Below are 20,212 nucleotides of genomic sequence, written 5' to 3'. Positions count from 1 at the left end.
AGTTTGAGGGCACAAGCACAGCATAAAATCAATCTGGGAAGAATCTATTCTACCCTACCAAGACCCTCTGATTGAACAGCTGTATAAACAGTGTCTTGTCCTGAAAGAGATGTTGTTCAAGTCCTTTCCTGGATTCATGCTGAATGACAGAGCATGGACTTATAAAAAGTCACTGGAGCAGTCAATGGGACGTCCCTCTTCATCTCCTGCACCTTTTGTATCTTGCCACTGATGAAAATCAACAATAAATATAAAGCCTTACTTTAGGATGCCTCTGGCTCTCGGGTAAACCAGGGAAGGACACGTCCATGGCATTACAGATCCTCACCAAGTCCAGGAAGGCTATGAATAGGATAGAGGGAGGCTGTGCGATATAAACCAACATTGCAGACAGCTCTAGGGCATGAAATGGGCTGTAGCTTGTCAGGTTGAAGTGTGTGAAGTAATACTTAGAGCGGTGTTTTCTGAAGAATGAACTAGGTGCCACAGAGGTACTCAAAAGGATTTAGAGAATTTTTAGGTGGCGATTAAAGTGGTAAACACAATATTGAACTTAAAAAAAGCAGTTGTAGGTCTGTACTGAAAACTCACAGTTAATTTTGTTACTGTGTACAACTCGCTTACCTTGATCAAAAATTCTAAACACTTTTGCTTTTTTGTTTTTCTTCAAGATGTCTTATTTCATTCTACTATATCTTTACCACTTAGGTGTCAGTTGTCCTGCTTTTGTTTTTTGAGACAGGGTTTCTCTGTGTATCCCTGACTGTCCTGAAACTCAATTTGTAAACCAGACTGGCCTCGGAACTCACAGTCCTGGGATGAAAGGCATCCACCGCCACTGCCTTTTCAGTTTAAACATTTAGGGTTATGTTTAATTTCAATTTGTGAAAAATGGCACAGCACACAATGGTGAGATAAAGGTATAAATTTAAATTTATTTTAGTTGTTTTCCATATGGGTAAGAAGTTGTTTCAATGTTCAACATCAGTTGTTAAGAGCTCTGGCCTTGGGGCTGGGGAGATGGCTTGCTGGTTAAAAGCATTGGCTGCTCTTCCCAAAGATAGAGGTTTGGTTCCCAGTATCCATGTAGTAGCCTATAACCCTCTATAACTCCAGTTTGAAAGGATCTTCTGCCTGATTCTGACATCGGTGGGCACTGAAAGTACCTGGTATATACAGATATACATGTAGCAAAACATCTCTACCCATAAAATAAATATAAAGAAATCTTTAAAAATTAAAGAGCCCTGGTATTTCCATGTAGAGTTATTTTGATACTTTCTTTGAAAATAAGGCAGATCTATGTGTATATCTGTATATCTATTTAAAAGGATATATTTATAGATGCTTTGTGCTATGTAGTTTTCCTACGCCTTAAGCAAGTATTGAACTGTCTCGATTACTACAGGGGTTTAATAAATATTGAAATTAGGAGGTGTGACCCTTCTAGCTCATTTTTTTTAAAAAAAATCTTATCTAAGTAATATAAGTAATTTTCATCTTTGTTTAAATTTAGTCAGCTTACTTCTCCAAAACACACACTGAGATTTTGATTAACTGAGTTGAATATATAGAATAATCTGGAGATAATAGTCATGGTAATAATATTGATCCATGAACATAGTATGCTTTTCCATTCATTTCATCCTCTTGTTACTCTCGGTCATGTTTGTATTTATCTGGGAACACAGCCTAGGCATACATATTTCATTGAGTTTACTAACCTTCTTAGTGTGGTTGGGAATGGCATTTTCAGTATCTCAGTTTGTAAATGTTCATTTCTCCTACGTGAAAAAGCTGATTTTTTTTAATTGAGCTCACATGAAGATAATGTATTAGTTCCAGTATATTTATTTATTTTGAAATGTTCTTTGGGCTTTTCCATTATTTGTGAACATAATCATCTTAAAAGTTTTTGTTCTGATTGGGCTCATTTTGTTTCTTCTTGTTGTATTTTGCACACCTGCGGACCTCTTATGTGCTGGTGACTGGAGACAGTGGAAGCAAAGACTCTTGCTGTCCCAGGGAAAGTGCTTGGTCCCTTATTGCTTTTTATTTCTTTTATTTATTTGTTTTTGTTTTTGTTTTGAGAAAGAGCTTGCTTGGTACTCATTATGTAGCCCAGGCTGCTCTCAAATTCATGGCTATCTTCTTGTCTCCAGTTTTCTAAGTGCAAGGATTTATAGAACTATGTCCACCATCCCTGACCACCAGTCCTTTCGCTAGCAATTATTATGTTAACCATAGGTAGCAGGTGCCTAGTGTTAATGGGAAGAGTTTTCTTTTATTTTTAAGTTGGTGAAATTTATTTTTAATCCTAAGTGGATATTCATTTTTCAAACATTTTATGGCTTTGTTAAGATTATCTTATGACAGTGATTGTATTAACTAGATTCTAATCATTATCCTTAGAAAGGGAAATATGTGTTTTGTAGCCATTAACTAATATATCTACAAGAAATGCTATGTATGTCATTGAATTAAAAAATCTTTATTAAAACTAAGAATTTATATCATTTAGTGACATGGTATGGTAAGTGGGCACTAAATTGAAAAGTGCTACATGTAGGGTATGTGGTCTCCTTGTGTGGAGTTTTTCTTGAGCAAGGCTAAGAATGGTTCTTAACTATACATGGAACAATAGCTCCTTGGAGAAAGGTTTGAAACTTACCTAAGCACAGACCATGACAACAATTACACCATTGTTGACTGAGGTTTCTGTCCTGCCCAGTTCCTGCAGTTGTTAAGTCCCAAGAAATCACACAGAGATCCACATTAATTATAAACTGGTTGGTCTAGTAGCTCAGGCTTCTTATTAACTCTTATAGCTTATTAACCATTATGTCATAATTCTTTTCTGTGTTAGCCACATGGTTTGATACCTTTTTTTGAGCAAGGCAGTCACATCTTGCTTGTTCTGTGTCTGGATTCCTCTGTGTCTGGGTGATGACTGTAGACTGACTCCTCTTCCCAGAATTCTTGTTGCCCGGCCTCTACTTCCTGCCTTGTTACCTCACCTCTACTTCCTGCCTGGCCAATCAGCATTTTATTAAAATACAATTGACAGGGTCCAGACCATTGTCCCACAGCACACCATTTTAATGTCATCAGAAAGGGGGGGGGGTCAGTGACCCTGCTCTGTCTACAATGGACCTGTCAGTTTCAAATGTGATCATGTACATAATGGAATATAGACAGGCACTCTGAAAAGTTGTGAGATATTTCTATGGTACTTGACAGTGAACGTTGTATTCACAGCCAAAATTGTGTAAAGTGAGGAGTTAATTGGAAACGGTTATGTAGATATGAAACTTCCTTTTAGGATTCTAAAAGAACACTCGCCCCAAATTCTCTGCCTTTCATCCATCAGTCTCGGGGCGTTTTGTGGATTTGATGAAGGACCAAGTCTCTGCCTGCTTTGGGTGGCCCTCCCCTGTTCTTAGATCGTGTAGTAGCTGGTCTCTTGGTTGGTTTCTTTGTGAAAAAATTTCTACCACGAATAAAGCTTGTGCTCCCTCCACCCCATCTGCTCCCAGCTGTGCCCCTAGTAAAGCACAGCTGGACGACGACTGGCCCTTACTCTTTCTTCCCTCCCCTAAATGCTTAAAAATGTTTGAGGCTGATTTCTAACAGCTTAGTGGCTTTCATACGGGTTCCTATTGTGACACAGAAAGAAACTCATTTTGTATAATTTATTTCACCTCACATGGACACAGAACAAGAATTTTACAAAACATATCTTTAAAATGTGTAAGGTACTTCAATCGTTGCTATTTCCTTTGTAAAAAAAAAAAAAAAAGTACTGGTTGGATCCCGCTGAGGCTTAGTCATAGTTTAAGAAACACTATTTTAACTGATATTTAAAGGGTAGAATTTGTAAATGGATCAAGGGCATTCATTATTTTAATTCACTAGTATAAAAACTATTCAAAATGTTAGTTACTATTTTAATTTCTCACATTTTCCTTTTAAATGGCCTAAATTGATTAGATTTAAGACAAATTAATTCACATTACTGAGACTGAAATTTAATTTAGATTATATTTAAATTGAATCATTTTCTCTTAAAATGTACCTTCTGGTTTAATTTTACACATGGGTATACTTTTAAGGAGTTAGTAGTTTTACTTAATAGAAGTAAGCTTATATTTTGGTAGAAATACAACATTAGAAAGTTTTCTCTCTTCCCTGAAGGTTATTAAAACAGATATGGTTAAAAAAAACCAGATATGGTTGTAATCACTGAAAAACATAGATAATTGTCCAAGTTCAATATGAACATACTTGTAAGCCCCCCTCCTTAAAATCTGGGAAGTAAAATCATTTCAAAGAATAGTTATTTATTTGACTAGTACTTAAATTTGTATCTTTACAAACAGTAAACATGTTAGTCCCACAAAACAAATGTGGTATCATGTTTGAATTTCATTTATATTGTGCAAATTAATGAAACAAGAGAAACATGTTTTCTAGTTGACTCTAATCTCTTCTTCCTACTTGTTCTTAGTACCTGCCTTTCGCTGGAGGTGTGCTTCTTATTTTGGCCCTGTGTCCTTTGACCTAGTCTTTATTACAGTACTGAGATTTAACTGTTGTCCATTCTTCACTTCTTCTGAGATAAGAAGTGAAGATATTTTTGTTGGAATATTTCATTTTTAGAAGTAGTATTCCTAGCCCTTCAAGGATATTTCTCTTTCAAAAGGAATATGCTGATTTGCATGTTAGGTAGGATGTGCTGGGGGAAACATCTGTATATAACCAACATCTATATAGAGCCAATATCTGTAAAGAGCAAACATCTGTATAGATCCAACAGGTGCACAGAGCAAGCATCTGTATAGAGCCAATATCTGTATAGAGCCAATATGTGTATAAAGCAAACATCTATATAGAGCCAACATCTGTATAGAACCAACATCTATATAGAACAAACAAATAATAAGTAATTTTTTTATACTCTAGAGTATATTTGTCCAAACAGTGGCTTCTGTGAGTCCCATAGTCCATTCCCTTCAATGTTTCTCACATTTTCCATAAACAAATGTTACTGCAAAAACACAGCTCTCACCTCAAAGTGAATAAGGAGTAGTTTGTTCTGAAGCCAAATTTGAGTGACTATGGCACACAAACACAGCTTTAAGATATCCCAAATTTAATTTTCCAACATGGAAAAAGTTTCATAAAGTTGTTTTTAGTAATTAAACAAAGAAAAGTCATGAATCAAAAAACCTCTCAAATACAGTGTGGGGAAGCATTTTAAGTAGGGGGTCAGTGTGCAGTGGAAAAATCTCAGCATCTCTGCTGTAGGCTTTGGATGCTATGTGGTAGCATTTCTGGTTCTTTGCTTGGTGGGGAAAACTTTCCAAAGGGTTGTGATTTTGTTTGTTTGTTTTATCTGTTTATCAGGATGTTCAGTTCATCTTTCTTTACTGGTTACAGATGTAGTTAGGTCCCATACTGAGTTGGGTAAAGACTGGCTTGAAAGACAGTCCAAGGTAAACTGGTTTTAGACTCTGGAGCTGCAACTTTCCAAACTTCTTTATGTCATTGATTTTCCAGGAATTCTCCTTCACTTTTGGTATAAATTGGATTTTATAAACTCCTCCCCGCTCCATTTTTTTTTTTTCTAATTTGTGACCTTTAACCATTTCAACGTCTTCAGCTTCCGTGGGTTGAATTCTGCTATTTTCGGTTTTGTTGACGCATCCTTCCTGGCTTAAGGCCTTGTTATCGATTTTTTAATGTGAGTTTGTTTTGGGGATCCTTATGCGGAGAAGTGGAAACCTCTAATTTGATTCCCCAAAGACCGACATTAATTTTTATCAAATATCTGGGGGGTACAGTCCACCCAAATGCATTCCATATTTTGAGTAAACATAGAGACTTCTAAGCCTGCTTTTCTTCCCCTTGCCTTTCCCTTCTCCTCCCCCTTCCTTTCTTCCAGTTCTCCTTTGCCTTACCCTTCCCCCTTCCTTCTCTTTCCCCCTCCGTCCCTTCCCTTTCTTTCTGCTCTACTGAAAGCCATGGTGGAGACAGCAGTCTGTACACCCTGTCTTCCTCTGTTGGATGCTTTCGTTTGTTTTGTTTTTGAGGCAGTGTCATACACAGCTGCCTGCTTTGCATGGGCCTCTCTCATCTGACTTCTCGTTGTTTCAGGACCATGTTTTGTCCCTATCTCTGTGTTCTAAGCACCTGGCCACCAACGACCCGGCAAATACCTAGGCTACATTGGCAAATACTACAGTACCCAAGCACGGTCTGGGTTTTTACTGTGATTTTGGCTGTGAGCAATTCATTTATTTTTTTCCCCCCACTCTAATCATAGAACAGAAAGAAAATCACTTCTCTTTTATTTAGCATTTCCATGTATACTGTACCAGGAAGGGTGTCTGTGGCCATCTAAAGAGGAACTTGGCAAAAATGGCAACTCGAGGGCAGCTTATTTTTGAAATGATACTGGCATAAATATCTTTCCATCTGGAAGAAAACAGGGTTGTATCACAGAGTCACACCATACACAAAAATAAATTACAGCTTGATTAAATATCTAATTGTGACATATAGAACAATCTAAATGTCAGAGGCAAATTTAGAAAAAAAAAAGATTGTGTGACTTTATAGTATGGAAACTGTTCCTAAATAAGATAGGAAACTCAGATCTATAAAAGGAAAAGACAAATATAATTGAGTACATGAAAACTAAAATAAAAATGAATGAGAAAAGAACATAAATAAAACGAAAATATAAATTAAATATTGGGTACAACTATTTGCAGCATACATGACTGAGAAAAAAAATGACATATTTAGAAGATACAGTGTGTGTGTGTGTGTATGTGTGTGTGTGTGACTGACTGACTAGGGAAAAGGAGGGAGAGAGAACAGTTCTAATGAAAAACCAAGTAAAGAGAAGGGGAAAGAACTAGCATTTTTTTTACTGCAGAGAGGCAGAGAAATTCCAGAGTGATCAAGTATTGAAATGGTGTTCAACCCCACTAATAGCTGAAGAGACACACATTAATGTGGTCACAGGCAATTTTCCACCCATTAGATTAGTCAGGGATGTTTTCAACTAAGAGTCGTCAGGAAATGAGATAGTAATGTCTTCATGATGAAAGAGTGTGCTGACAAAAGTGACAAGAACTGGGATGTAATATGGGTGCGTGGTTTCTGGGGAGAGGGACTAAATGATGTCACTGCCCCGTGAGCACTGTAACCAGTGAGGACATTCTCACTCACCCTTCTCATGGTTGTGTCTCTTCTTTCCTGACTCACCTGGATCTGCCTTTGTTCATGAAGCGAATGCTGTGCTTTGTTATTAGAGTGTTTGGTTTCAAGAGCATAAATGCCAAGATGCTTAGTTTGCCAAGTTTAGTAAGCCAATAGAAGCTGAGTATGTTCAAATGAAATAGCCAGTCTCTTTATTGTAAGTCTAAACCAATTGTATACTCTCACCTCCGTCTGACCCCAGGCAAGAGCTTTAGCTTAGTCCCACACAGGGCAGGAAACAGAAACACTAACATTCCTGACACCCTGTAAGCAGGGGCTGGCTATGTGGCAGTCTTCAGGACCTGCTTACTATGCCAGAGTGACATAGAACTGTCCAGATAAAAGCTTCCTTACATTTCAGAAAACATCAGTCATGCCAACTGCGCCCCTGGAAAGGAATATACATACATGAGCTCAGGACGAAAACATTTTCATATCAGTTCTGGAGGAGACAGAGAAGCACATGATCAGTACCTAGTGCAGAATAACCAAGTCAGGGGAACGGAAGAAAGAACGAGCAGGAATAGGGGGCTGCAGAGATGGATGGTTTGGCAGTTAAGAGATCTTCTGTTCTCGCAGAGAACTGCGGTTCAGTTCTCAGCACCCATGTAGTGACTCAAAACTGTCTATAACTCCAGTTCCAGATGATCTTAGTCCTCTTTTGGGCCTCATGAGCACTAGGTAGCAAGTGACACAATACATGCTTGTTAGATTGTGCTGGCCTTCCCTGTTAGTACCATGTCCCTTTAAGAGACAAGCTCTGCCCACTCCCAGTCTCTCCCTTCCAGCTGAGGCAAACTGCTCTCTTCTCTTTCTCTCTCCCCTCTATTCTTCTTTGGAGGCAGTTCTCTGTCTCTCTCCTCCCGCCTCCCCCCTCTCTTCTTCTCTCTCTCTTTTTCTTTCTCTCTCTATTCCTACCTCTACACTCCCATTTAATAAAACTTCACACTCAATCACCGTCTGCATGGTGTATTCTGTTATTTGTAGAAAAATATTTGTATACATTAAAAATTAAATAAATCTTAAAAGCATAGGAGCCAGTATAAAGGAACACACATGTAAGGAATTACCAGGAAGAAATTATACACTCAGTGCTCTCCTTCAGTTAAGAAAACAAAGGTAAGCTGGGTGGTGGCGGCACAGGTCTAAATTCCAATGCTCAGGAGGCAGAGACAGGTGGATCCCTATGAGTTCAAGGTCAACCTGGTCTACAGAGCAAGTTCTAGGACAGGAGACAAAGCTACAAAAAAACGCTGTCTCAAAATACAAAAACAAGCAAAAACCAAAACAAACAACGGTAAATTTGAAAATTGTCATAAGCTGCACCATGTTGGGATGGTATATGTCAGGAGCCACCTTTTTGGGATGACTTCTGCTGCCATCCTGGCTGGGTGGGTTCATAGGGGTGTGAGGATTAGAAATGTTAGGGAGGAGATACAGAGATAAGAAAGAATCACTGAGACACAGGAGAGTATCGGGAGGGCAACTCAGAGACTATTGAATGCTGAATTCTTTAATTCTGAGTTCTGAGTTCACCTGTGTTTACTTTTTCATACACTTTTATACCACAATACCAAAAGAGGGAAGAAGGCAAGAGACTGCTTTAACCTGATACAAAGGCCAACTAGAACATTTACTTGCTTCAATACTTTGAGATATCAAGCCATTAATTCACAAGAAAAGCATTCTGTTGTTTAGGCAGTGAACCTACCCTAGACCAGATATCCTGAAGGCAGCCACTCCCTAGGTCAAACCTCCTATTTCAAAAGAAGGAGTAGAAGTATGCTTGAATTCTCTGACCTTTGGTCAGGATGAAGTGGACCTACCTGTGTGGGCTATCTTAATGTCCAAAACTCCAAGTAACCACACCCTAGGTCAGGGTGTGTAACCACAGTTGTTGTCAACAGTTTTAAGCAAGCTAAAACTCTCTGACCCTCAGACAAGGTGGAATAGGTTCATATTTTTGGGACTCCACAGAAAATATTCATAGAGAATAAGTGATTTAGTAAATGTGAGCAGTAACAGAACAAAAAGCTGAATGACAATAAACAAGTGAAATAAAAAAAAAAACCTGAAGGAATAACTGTAGCAACTGAAGAGAAATTATAAACCTGAATTCCAGGCCAAAAAGAAATGTTTTCTGTGAATTGTGCAGGGAATAAATGATGGAAAATTCGAAGAGAAGTGACAAAGACAACTAGTAAAAGGGTTAGCATGAGGTCTTACAAAAATGGTATAAAGGAGCAGAGAGAAAAACAAAACAAAATGTCTACACAGCTAGCAGCTCAGAACTGATGAAAGACATGAGCCCACAAGTCTTAGCACTTCAATAAGTATCACCAGGACAAGTGGGAAGAAAGACCTGACATAATGTATAACTAACTGTTGGACACCAATTCAAAGGGAAAACTTTAAGTTTGGCAAAGAAGAAAAGATAAACTAAACTCAGAGAAGATGTAGACAAGATGTACTTTGGCCTCTTGATAGTGAAGAGGAAAGAGAGAGGGACTTGAATTACGCCACCAGTATTCTGAGAAAAAGACCAGCAACATATTCAGAAAAATAACCTTGGAAGCATGGGTTAAGGGATCAGAAAGTTTGACAGCAATGGACATAGAATGAGTTTGTCATAAGAGAATCCTGACCCAGGACATTCCAGAGGACTCACTGCAGTATAGAAAGAACAAAACGACAGCTCTGACACACATGTAGGAAAGAAAGATGAGAGGTATGTAATTGATTAGAGATGCTATTGATCATCAAAAGAAGTAATGCCAGTGGGTTCTTAAGAATAATATAAATGCATCATTATGCATAAAGGAAGCATGCTATATACGTCAGGAGAAGGATGCTTGTAGTTAGTTTGCTGAAGAATTTGTTAGATCTAGACAGTATAAAGCTACTAGTAAGCATTGCTCAAATATGTTTTCATACGATTGCTGCCACCTCCCCACACATGTAAAAGAATAGAAAGGGAGTATTCTTCACATGTGAAAATGAAAAATAGAATATGAGAAACAACATGGCAGATGTCAAGGTAAGAAAGAATGTAACAGGTGACAATGACAATGGAAACAAACAGGAAGTCAGTATTTCAAAAGCAAAGAATTAGATGTAGGTAAGTATTCTAGTTACAATAAAAGATTACCACATTAGAGAAAATATAATTCAATTAAATCTTTAAAAATATTAATCTGTGGGGCTGGTAAGATGTGTGAAAGGGTGCTTGCTGCCGAAGTGTACTGACCTGAGTTTGTATTCCTAGAACCCCCATAAAGGTAGAAGGAGAGCTGATTCCAGAAAAATTGCCTCTGACATGGTGGCACGTGCATGCTCCAGCCTCCACCATCAAACACACAAACAATAATTAAAAAAGTAAAATGCAAACAATAGCAAACAAATAAAAATTTTAATTATTCAATTATTTTATTTATTTGTGTGTGTGTACATGTGTGTGTGTGTGTGTGTGTGCATGTGTGTGTGTGTGTGTGCATGTGTGTGTGTGTGCCCATCCTTGTACCACAACTCTCTGGAGGCAAGAGGACAACTTGTAGGGATCAGTTCTCTCTTTCCACCATAAATCATTTTATCTGACCCAACTTAGTTAATAAAATTTTTTTATGTGTATGCATTTATTTATGTGTATGCGCATATGCATGTGTATTGGGGGATGTATACTACAGTGTGGATGTGGTGGTCGAGGATCATTTTTGGGGAGTCTCTTCCTCTATCATATGAATTCCAGGGTTGGAACTCACTACATCAGATGTTCCAAGTGACTTAATTGAGCCATCTCTCTGCCTCCTAACCAAAAAAAAAAAAAAAAGAGACATTTATAAAAATGCTTATAGAAACATTAAAATTAGTCTAATGGAAAAGCCATATACTTTAAACATAGGTGATAAATTACTTTTGATAATGGCAGACAGAATCAACTTTCATGCAGAACCGTTGCTGGAGTTAAACATGGTCTGGTCAAAGGGTGTAGCTCTGTGGAAGAGTATGCACTTTGCACACACACACATGCACATGAGTAAAAGGATACACTTGAGAACGTGATTTCTCTCTCCCTGTCTCTCTTTCCCTATTTCTCGCTCTTTGTCTCATGTATGTGTGTAAATATACTACCAAGCATAAGGAAAAGCAAGATAGGTCCACAATCTCAGAGGGAGATTTCAATTAAATTACCACAGAATAATCAATCAATTAATATAACTTTACTCAATTAATTAATATTAATAAATATGCCCTGGCAACACTCAGATAATTTTCTATAAAATCGTAGCTTACCAATGAAAATTGTCCAGTGAGAGTAAAGAACTTGAGTCAGCAGTCTTAAGACATTCTTTAAAGAATGCTTCAAGGCCCTAGAGGATCCACCCAAATATCCTGCCACGCTTCCAAGACCAAGCAGCTCCTGCCTAGACTCCTCAAGTCTCAGATACATAAGAAATGTAGAACATATCCAATAACTCAGACACATAGGACATGTCCCATAACTCCCATTATGCTTGTTTTAAGAGCCTAATCTGAGGGTGATGGTATTAGGATATGGGACCTTCTGTGGAGTCCTTAGGAGTGGATTACAATGTCCTTATAAAAGACATGTAAGGTAGCTTCTTTGACCATATGAAATCAAAAGACGGTGCCTGCATGAGCCAGAACACAGGCAGTCACCAAACACAGGATAGACTAGCACCTTGGCTTCAGACTTTCTAGTCACCTGAACTATGAGAAATAGTTTATGTTGTTTGTAAGCTACCTAAATCAACAGGTTAGTATAGTATATTTTAGTTTAATATAGTTGAGTTGTTCAGTTTAATGCAATTTTATTTATCTTCCTTTCCCCCTTACTATTAAATAAAATCTTTTTCAATGGGAACACATGTACTCTGTTCTTTTATGGTTAGCCTACATTTTGGTGTCTAACAGAAATAATTTCTGGTGACTCTCATTGATGACATCGGGGCACACCTAGAGAAACTGCTAAGCTACCAAGCAGTATCAAAATCCATAAAAATTTGTATAGCACAGAGCAAGGAAGTTTTGGCTAGAGGAACTGGTCATTTATAGGGTTAATCATGAGCAAAACTGCTGGTTGGTGCATGCTTACACTAATTACAGCTCTTCATATGGAAATAGACTATTCAACAACAACCTTCAAGCTACACAATCTTTGTTTCTATTCTGCTGCCAAAATGTACAGGGCAGGAGAAGGGTAAGTGGAGCTGTAATTTCCCATTTTCCCCCTTCTAGATGGCAACACTTTACTTTCAAACAACTATTATATTTTTCACTAATTTATATAGTCATTTTAAATAAAAAAATCAGGCACAACATTAAAAGGCGGGTTTTGCTAACTTCTACACAATGCTTCTTTTTTCTTCTGTTCTCAATTGTGCGAAGAGAAAAAGGGAAAGCTATTTATTTGCATCGGTTGGGTGAGGTGTGCAATGCCCACTCATAAGGGCATTATATTAAATGAATAAATAAGACTTTCCATCAAATGAACGGCTTTCATCTGAAGAAAGAGAAACTGCCCCAAGGATCAAATTTATCAAATACCAATAATTTGAAAATATACTATGATTTCTGAAAATGAATGACTCCAATAAAGAGTGTATTCATTGTGGAGTTTAAGTCTTGTTTTCTTCATTGTCTTTTGGTTTTGGCTTTGGGTTCGAGACACAAATTCATTGCTATAGTCGGCACGAGGTGACACGCGCATGCGGAAAAGCTCTCCTGGCCCCTTGTGGGATTGCTCCTCCATCACAGAAACAAATCCATTCACCGCTCTCCCGACAGATGCAGTGCACACCTGACAGGCCCCGGACAGGATTCCCCACCTCACCCCAGAAAGTCCAAGGTGCTATATTTTTAAACCTTTTTTTGTAAGTTCAATTAACTTGAACATTCAAAGAAATCAAACTCATGATTTGAAAGTTTAATAGACGAAGCATCCCTGGTCTCCAGAAACAAGTATTCTTGTTTTAATTAGAAAATTCTCTTCAAATAATGTAATGGGAGATTGGACAAAATTTATAGCCAATTTTAAATTGAGCATTTTATATTATGCAAGGCTCTGTGCGTGTAAACACCTATAGGGCTCACTTGGATCTATTTTGATGGCTATGATGGGACCTTGGATGAGGTCAAATGTGCTTATCCATCCTTTCCAAGCAAGTAAGCTGCTTTGTGGAAACATTAGACCTTATACCACTAAAGAGTTTGGGACAAAGATGTGTGGCTTTTCTCACATCATCAATATCTTAAGTACTTTTCACTGAGCAAGGCTTTCTGATGTGAGTGAGGGAAACTTTCATTTTTCCCATAGAAAGGATTTCTTTTAGTGGAACAAAGCCTAGACTACATCTCAAATAACTGGCCTTTAATTTTCTGATAAACATGCACCATTGAGATATGTATCTTGATGGCAGACATAAGAGACCATTGCCCTTTGCTGCCTGAAATTAAGAAAGGGAGATTGTGGAACCCACTTGGGTTTTCTTCTAATGCTTCATATTTTTAATAATTAAAGCTTTCTGTGTGTTATGTGTGTATCTATACTAGTATATGGCATATGTGAGTTAGTACCCCTAGCGGCCGGAAGAAGATATTGGATTCCCTGAGCTGGAGACGTAGGTGTTGTGACCTGTGCATCTGCTTCACCCCTGTACCTCGTCATGCAGGCTGGTTCTCTGGAACAGCAAGAAGTACTTTGAGTTAACTGAGCCATCTCCCTTTCCCTCTTTCAACATTCCAGGTTAACCTCACACTCTTGAAGGGTTTGTTGTTTGCTTTTGTTTCTCATTGCTGTTAGATCAATAATTATAATCTTCAGCCCAATGCTCCTACTTTTTAAAAAATAAACATAAAAAACCTTTGTATTTTTAAATTCAAATGCTAATGGTAAAAAGTTTGCTGTCTTCTGGTCCTCTCTACACGCTCCTCAAAAGACAGAGGAACTAGGTGGAGCTTTCCAGGAAGTGTTTGTACACGTGACGCCACCTTCCTGCTAAAAAAGTCACGTAATTTGGCCAGATGACAACAGTGAATACAAAGGCCTTTTTCTATAAAGGGCACTGAGCAGTGAAACATGTGTCAATAACACGCAATTCCAACTCAAAGGCAGAAATAGTTACTGTTAGTCTTGTGGTAGTTTCTTTTTTTTTTTTTTAATTCTTTGCTCTGCCACCCAGTTCCCAAACAAATACATAGAGACTTAATCTAACCCGTGAATGCCCAACCTTAGTTTGCCTTGCTTCTAGCCAGCTTTTCTTAATTTTTTTCTGTCTACTTTTGCCTCTGGGCTTTTGCCTTTCTCTATTCTATACACCTCTCTTTCCTCTTACTCCGTGGCTTGCTGTGTAGCTGGGTGGCTGCCCCTGGAGTCCTCCTCCTTCTCTCACTCCTAGATCTCTCTCTCTCTCTCTCTCTCTCTCTCTCTCTCTCTCTCTCTCTCTCTCTCTCTCTCTCCCAGATTTTTCCTATTCTCTCTGCCTGCCAGCCCTGCCTCTCCTTCTCCTGCCTAGCTGTTGGCCGTTCAGCTCTTTATTAGGCCAACCAGGTGTTGTAGGCAGGCACAGAAAACAGCTTCACAGAGTTAAACTCATTCAGCATAAAAGAATGTAGCACATCTTTGCATCATTAAACAAACATCCCATAGCATAAACCAATGTAACACATCTTCAACTAATATTCCACAGCCTCTTGTCCCTGGCCAGGCTTGGTAGAATGTCTAGATTCATGGTTCAGTAAACAAAGGGCCTTTGGAGCACATTGATTTTTTTCAACACGACTAGCAGTGTGTGCGCAGAATTAAGCTACTGTGCATAGTGAAACATTATGGAGGGATGTGGCTAACGGAGCTTGCGCCTGGCTTATTCCTCCTGGATCTTGCCATGGCCATGCTGTGAAGAAGTAGTGGGCTATGACCAGGAGAAGATGGAGAGTGGGGATGTGGTATCTATCTGCCTGCAGTCAAAGAGCGCATGGTCCCAGTGAGGTCAGATGGAGGAGCCCCATACTGTGAACTAGGCCCCCAGGTCCTTCCCCTCCACATTCCAGCCCAAATGTAGCTACACATAATGAAAGGAGACCTTTAATAAGGGTTGATTAACCAGGGTTCCTTTAAGGGTATTTGGGGCTCTTTTAATTTTCAGTAACTACTTGTTAACATAATGTTTGGCAAGGAAGCACAAACCTTGATAAGTTTTGTAAAAAAATTGCCCTTCGTGGAAGCTCTCTGGTTTGCTCTTGTTTGTCTACTGAATTAGTTTTAAAAGATATGGTTAGCTAGTACATACCTCCATTGTCTCTCTAGTCTCAAAGCATTTCTCTATATTGCTTCATTGTATATCTTCATTTCAGTCAGGCAAATTCCATTTCAAGGTGGGAGAGAAATGAGTTTGTAATAAATCGAATGTAGATTTGGAATTAAGGTTTTCAATGTAATAGTAATATGGATTTTTTTAAATACTTGATTAAATACATTTAACATACTAACTTAACAAGAATTCCACTTCACCCTATCTCTTGCAGCAGTATTTGTAGTAAGAGATTGCTAGTGTGTTCCTGGCTTCCCAGATTCCCAAAATAACACACAGAAACAGTGTTAATTAAATCACTGCTTGGCCACTTACTTAAGTGTATTGCTAGCTAGCTCTTACATCTAGAATTAACCAATCTCCATTATTTTATATTTTACCATGAGGCTCGCGGCCTACCAGCAAGGTTTCACCATGTCCGTCTCTGACAGCGGTTCCATGGCTTCTCCTTGACTCTGCCTCCTTTCTTCCAGCATTCAGTTTAGTTTTCTCCACCTAGCTCTACTCTACCCTATCACTGGCTCAAGACAGTTTCTTTATTAACCAATAGTATTCACAGCATACAGAGGGGAATCCTACATCAAATATTCACTAACCAACCAATACATATCAAGAAAATGTAAGTTTATTAAACTGGGGGCCATGTTGAGCTAATGAACATCAATAACTTTTTCTCTCTTTGATAACGAATAAGAGATTAATGGGGGATGAGACAGCATGGAACCATGTGCTTGCTGTCACCCTCCCCTTTTTTTTTTTCTTCCCAAAGCAAGAAATGGGAAGTGGTGGGGAGGTAGTAGACTTGGAGAACGGTCTCGGGAGAGGATGACAAATCTGAACTCTCCGCACAGGGTGCTGGTAACTGTCACCACCAACTCTAACAAGGCATTGAAGAAAAGTCGCAAAATTCACAAGTTAAATTCCTTCCTTCCTTCCTTCCTTCCTTCCTTCCTTCCTTCCTTCCTTCCTTCCTTCCTTCTCTCCATTTCTCTCTCCCTTCTTCCCTCAGCTTTCCCTTCCATTTCCCCCTCTCTTCACTTTATTAAGACATCCAGCCCTCCAAATCTACGAGTTCTGCCTCTACAGAGTCAGTCAACTGCATACTGAAAGTATTTAGGAAAAAAATGTGTTTATATACCCCGCTCTGGACGGTTCCTTTATCATGATTCCTTACACCATGTGACCATGACATAGCATTTACATTGTATTAGTTTTTGGAAGTAATCTAGAGACAAATTAAAGCCTGTGGAGGAGTGGTGTGTGGGTTATGTAAAAGTGCTATTCCATTTTATATAAGGGACTTGAGTGTGAATTTTAAATGAGTCCCCAGGAATACATAAAGGACAGTGGGATTTATCTTCCCAGATCTCTGTGGAGACAGATGTTCGTGAGCAGGATTCTCACACAGCTGGGCTAGTACCTCTGTCTTTTCCATTCTCTTTCTTTAATTGCCTTGGGAAGGGAATGCTTTGAATTAGCCATGCAGCACTAGCCAGACCTCAGCAGTGAGCTGTTGCATGGCCTCTGCTGCAGCTACCCTTTTCACAGGCACCAAAAACCCACTCTTACTAGAAATCGTCAATAGTAAGTTCTCCTGTGTTCAAGAACACAGGACTTGCTCCAAAAGTGGTATTTGTATCTGGGCTATCTTTTATTAATATGCTTTCCTAGTTACTATGGTTGTCTTCTATCCCAACTCATTGGCTGTAGGCACACTTTTTCTTTATTTCTTTCCTATTAGGATTATAAGGAACATTTGGCTCAAGGCAAGGTTTTACGCATTGTTCAGTGTTTAAGGAGTCCTTGCTGGATGGTGCAGCTAGCTTGTTTGCAGCTGAGCAATCTCTTTTTGCCCCTTACTAACTTGTATCAGTAGATCTGCTCACAAGGGGGAGAAACATTGGCCATCTACGATAAACATCCCTCAGAGCGGTTGCTGGCGCCATGGCAGGTGACCCTGATTTCAGGTTTGTTGACCTTTTGTCTCTATCAGTTGCCATAGTGATGAGCTGAGCTCTGCTTAGTAGAGCTTTACCAAAATGAAGACAAGCAATAGCCTTTTAAGGCCAGTGTTTATGTTGGTGGCTTTTGATAGGAGATATCAATGTTAAATGTTGTTATATGAATGTCTCCAATGATGGAATTGAAGTTAAGAGATATTAGCATGTGAAAACGGATATTAAGAAAAAAAGACCTAATTCAGAAGATGAATACACTCGGCAGCTTTTAAGAACACCTAGGATCCTTTAAGAGGCTACAGAGAAATAGAATGATGTTGTAGAAGGGATGGTAATGTTCTCCAGCAATGGCAGACTTCAAAAGTCACAAGGATTTGGGTAAGGATTTCTGAAGCCAAGCTGTCAGAGAACACTTTTAGCACCCACTGAAGAATGCTACAGGCCGAGCTCTCCATCTACCTGTGCACCACTAGTGACCCCAGAGGAGTCTGGAAATAACGCAGGAGGTATGTGGTGGCCAGTTAAATCTTACTGTGCAAGCAGGAGAGCCTGGCCTGTGCTTCAGAGCCCTTTACCCTCTGAGAGCTGACTGGCAGCTGCATGGAGCCCCCTAGGAAGACACTGGAGAGGAGCTGGATAGCTTTTCTCTCAAAACTAATTATTTTCAATGATTTCTCATATATTTTTGCTATCTCATGAATGAAATGCAAGTATCATCAATGCACTAAGATCTCCAGTTATGACAATAAAAATGAAGACATTTGAGCATAACTCCCAAAGCCCATTGTCAGCCGTGTGTTTGGACTCTTAATTACAGGTACTATGCCCTCAGTGGATGGCCGCTGGACCTTTCCTAGCCAGGATGGAGCCTACTCTGTGTGTGTAGGCTGCAGTTATCCCAAGGTTCAGCTTGAGAGGGAGGCAATTGTTAACCAAGAAGAACTGCTCTTTCGCCAGAAGTTTAGGACCATCTTCTTGATGTTTGAGAACTCAAATCTCCTAAATTCTGTTGCAATAATCTGTCAATGTATCCCAAGCCTTATTAAAAACAAAAAATGGAGAGGATGTTCAATGGTTAAGAATATATACTGTTTTTATAGAGGATCTGGGTTCAGATCCCAGCACCCACAGTCAGTCTATAACCCCAGTTCAGGTGTTCCTACAAACACCCTTTTCTGACCTCCACAGGCACCTGAATGTTTATGTTGCACAAACAGGCACACACACACACACATACACACAAACATACATAAATAAAAGTTTTAAAAAGCAAAACAAACACTAAAGATCAGCACTGCTGGAGAGAAGACATGACAATAAAATTCAAGAGGCAATCTTCAGTGAGCCAAAAGGAAGTAAACAGCACACAGGTTTCAAGGAGCACGGGGGAGTTAACTGCTTAATAACAGAAAGTGTTTGTCTTCATGAACTTTCTGTGTGTCACTGTTTTTGGAAATGTAAAAGAAAAATCTGAAGTGCAAGATGAACTTTCTATTTAAAAGATAGCTATAACGAATATGTTTTTTCCTAACTTGTATCTGTGTGGATGCTTGTTCAAGTGTGTGTGTGTGTGTGTGTGTGTGTCTGAAGGCCAGAGGTTCGTATCAGGTGTCTAATTTGGTTGATCTCCACTTTATATATTAAGGCAGGGTCTCTCACTGCATCTAGACCTTGGTCATTTGGCTGGCCTCCTTAGGCAGTCTGCTCTGAGGAGGATTCTACCTCTGTCCCTTAATGCTGGGGTTACAGGGAGGCAGGTCCCTATGCTCTCTCAGTTTCTACATGGATTCTGGGGATGGGAGCTCTGTTCCTTACACTTGTGCAGAGAGTACTTGACCTGCTAAGCCATCTTCCCTGTTCTGATTAGGTCTGTCTAGTATTTGGTTTCAGTGATCACACTGATGATTTTGAGAGAGAGGCCTTTTACTTACCAGGGATAAAACTAGTCAAACATCCAGGGACCCTGACAGCTGGTTATGTCCTCTTTACTGAGGATTGACTATGTGTCAGGCAATGTTGTAAGCACTGGGGATTCAGCTAGGAATACCGCAGGCAGCTTCCTCCTTTTCCTCAGAGAAAATCAGGTCAGATAATAGATGAAGGAGCGAATGACCTGATGGCCATGTGGTGATATTAGCCCCAACAGGAACATAAGAAGGTTCCAGAGAGTGAGTGGAGACTGGAAGAAATTCTTTTCAAATCTTTAAAACTTTACTTTCATTTTGTTTTTTAATTTGAGATGATTAAATCATGTCACCAAGGCTGGCCTTGAGTTTGTCCCTCTGTGTCTGGGAGTGCATCTTTGTTGCTCTGGGCCCAGCTTCATGAAAGTGTTTTTTGGTAGGGTTGTCAGCTGAGACCACTGTCTTCTACCAGGCTTGTTGACCTGGGTTTCTGACTGGTCTCCGTTTTCATTCTTCTTGTTCCAAGTGTCTATTGACACAGTGGCCACTCGGAATAAAAGTTTGACCCTATCTGCAAACCTCACAACAGCTTCCGAGGAAAATGAAACCCCTACTCCTTCCCTTAGCCTGCAATAGACCACACAAGATTTCTCGTTAATTCCTTGATCCCACTTCCTTGTTTTTTTCTCTGTACAAGTCTAGGATGTTTTGCCAAACTGACCAAATAGGTGTCCATCTCCGGGTCCCTCGCACT

The 20,212-nt window shown here is 39.3% G+C and overlaps 1 protein-coding gene across 1 annotated transcript in view; it reads left to right on the top strand.

The window, feature by feature from the left end:
- Nucleotides 1-20,212, top strand: part of Acvr1c (activin A receptor type 1C) — an 82,156-nt gene that overhangs the window by 35,184 nt on the left and 26,760 nt on the right. The window lies entirely within an intron of this gene.

This window comes from Microtus ochrogaster, chromosome 4 (genome assembly GCF_000317375.1).
Source record: "Microtus ochrogaster isolate Prairie Vole_2 chromosome 4, MicOch1.0, whole genome shotgun sequence".
NCBI lineage: Eukaryota > Metazoa > Chordata > Mammalia > Rodentia > Cricetidae > Microtus > Microtus ochrogaster.
The sequence above is the reverse complement of the archived record's forward strand: the minus strand, read 5'-3'. Positions and strand labels throughout refer to the sequence as shown.